A 3,015-nucleotide genomic window follows, 5' to 3' on the forward strand; every position below is an offset into this window, starting at 1 on the left:
AATGCAGGCGTGCCAGAGTAATTATACTTCTGTCTGGTTTTTTTTTCAGCTCAGACTTCCTGCACAGACCAAAAAAAGTAAATAAGTAGCTTAAAACCTGCTGTTAAGATTCCTTGAAATAGAGGTGAGGTCAGCTCCCACGCAGCCCCTGCCCGCTCTGCAGGGAGAGCTGGCCAGGAGGGAGGAGTCCCGGAGTGGGGAGGTTGTGTTGATACTCTGATAAACCCAGCTGATAGCGTATCAAAAGAGAGAGCGCGCTGCCTCTCACAGTCATCGGAGGCACCAGTCATCAGAAGCTTGGATGACTAGACGGCTCCTCCTACTTCCAAAGACGCAAACTTTGATGATCAAAAGCCCAGCCTGCCTTGTTTTACCAAAGAAAGATGGGGAGGGCTTTTGGCTCTGCTTTGGAGGTGGGAGTGGGAATTTCGGGGTGCTCATTTCCATCAAAGGCAGCCTCACGGCAAGTCAAGGGAGCGCAAGTAGCGCAGCTGGTCTGAAGAAAGACAGCTTGGACAGTCAGCAGCTGAGGAGCTGAGGCAGCTCCTGGTCTGACACGTCTTGCTGATGCACCTTGCCCACACGGTGAGCCTGGCACAGGACACCTCCGTCGGACAGGATGAAGCGGATGGGGAGAAGGAGCACCCCTGTTCCAGCCTGGCATGCCGGGTCATGTCTGGTGCACGCTGGCAAAGCACTAACACCCACACAGCTATGCTTTGTGCCCATGTATTTACATTTACAACAGGAGTTTCACTGAAAAATTGGGAGCTCTCCTGTCACTTGGGAAGGCGCCAGATGAGCAAATAGAAACGTGGACTGAAGACCTTGAAACCGACTCTTTTCCTTATCTTATTTGGATAGATGCAGGGAGATCAGGAGGTTGGTTGGCAGCGCTTTTGGTGACACAAGGAGGTCGACAGCCACGTATGAAGTGCAACACCAGAGCAGGTTGGCCAGCTGGCCAGGGGCAGCAGGGGCTTTCTGGACAAGCTCTTGGGAAATGTTGCCGGCAGGCTACAAGGAAACAGAGCTAGTAGGATTACTCATGAGCTTCTGCACAAATCCTGGGAGCCTAAGGAATATGCACGCTAGGACACAGTGCAGTAGCTGGGAGGAAGGGGGTTGGTGGGGCAGTAACGTGGAGGTACAAAGGGCACAGACATGGCAGAAGGACCTGTGCCAGGGTGAAGTGGGAGTATATATCAAATCCTGGAATCAAATCCATTGACCATCTTGCAGGACAGGGGCTGGATCCCTAGGGACCCAACTGTTGGAAGAAAAGTTTTGGAAGCACCTTCAGCTTCACAGTATGACTGCTTGGCTTCCGACAAATAAAATAAAATAAGAGAAGGAGGTGGTAGAGGAGCCAGCGAGCACAATACTGAAGCTTTCCAAGGAGCACACACAGAGCACATTTAATTAGCTGAAATGGGGCAGCAGAACAGCAGCCTTCATAAAGTCAGACTGGCAGGACAGTAGCTGCTGAGTTGGTCCACCTTCCCCCATCTCACCCCCATGCTGGGATCAGGCAGGCTGCCCCAAGCACCCCCCACTTCTGAATGTGGCTTGCCCTAAAACTGCTGGAAACAGAGCTGGATAGAGCCCCTGTGCAGTGAGGTCCCCATGCACTTTCAGCAGGGAGAGCTTGAAAGGAGCTTGGAGCAGCTGGAGGAGCTGTAGGTGGGAGATAAGGAGCTCCTCAAGGCGTGGACAGAGCAGACCATGGTCCCAGCATAGCATCAGCTGCAGCAGAAGCCGGGAGCAGGAGTCCCTGGTAAGGTACAGTGACCAGGAGTTGGGGATGAGCCTTCTAATTTCTGTTTTGTTTCTGTGGTTACTTTATATTTTCCCTATTAAAAATGTTAACTTAATTCCAGAAATATAGAGCTGCTGTTCCACTTTTGCTTTTGTTGAAACAAATGGTTTTCTTGATTTAAAAAAAAGGCTTTTGGCGGAGGTGGTCTCATCTGGGCGATGCTTTCTGAGTATTCCCTGATAGCAGAATCGTTCCAGCTCAGCAGCCAAAGGGCTGTCCTCAAGCCATGAGGGGTAGCAGCTGTGTAGAGGGAAGAGCTTTTTGTGGGGAGGTGTTGGCAAGCAGTCCCTTATCCATTGGGGTACCTGAACTGTCTGTTAAACTGCAAAACTGGGGGACACTGCTGGAAGATTGCTGCTTAAGCTTCATGTCCTCATGCTCCTACCTGAAAGAGAAGCTGTTTGCAAACAGATCAGAGGGTTGGAAAAACTCCTTTAACCAGAAATGGGTCCCTTAAGCTTTTAGTTGTTTTTTTTAAGATCACACAGGACAGTATGAAGGACACAGATCTGGGGCTTATTTTAGGTAAACTAATGTTTTCAAAAGGTACTTGGTGTTGCACTGATTGCAGAGGACATGGCAATCTCTGTCTGAGCCCAAGGTAAGTTTTATTTGGAGAAGCCACCAGGGTTGCATCCTTTGTGGCTCTTAAACAGTAACTGAAGTGGATGGTAGCCCTGGGCATGGCTGAGCTTGATGGTCTGGCAGAGATGCCTTCTCTGGGCTGACAGAAATTAATCACAGTGTCTAAAATTGAAGGGGCTTTTAACAAAAGAGACCTGTTGCTTGCAGGGAGGTGAAACTTTTTTATTCCCTTTGGGTGAGAAGGCGTCATTTGTGGTTTGTGTGGGCCAAATGCCAAGGGGTTTTGTTAAACGGAGGTCATTCAATATCTTGCCCAAGGGGAAAAAAGGCCATCCAGCTGGTCAGGCTCTGCCTTCAGGCTCTGGATCAGCAGAACTACTTTTTTCCCCAGAAACTCTTCAGAACAGTCGCAGGTCACTAGCTAGAGGGATGCTTGGAAAAGAATCATAGAGTCATAGAATCATAGAATCATTGAGGTTGGAAAAGACCTTTAAGATCATCAAGTCCAACCGTTAACCTAACTCTGCCAAGTCCACCACTAAACCATGGCCCTAAGCACCACATCTACACCTCTTTTGAACACCTCCAGGGATGGGGACTCAACCACTTCC

This window comes from Egretta garzetta, unplaced genomic scaffold, assembly GCF_000687185.1.
Source record: "Egretta garzetta isolate BGI_Z169 unplaced genomic scaffold, ASM68718v1 scaffold41, whole genome shotgun sequence".
NCBI classification, from domain to species: Eukaryota; Metazoa; Chordata; class Aves; order Pelecaniformes; family Ardeidae; genus Egretta; species Egretta garzetta.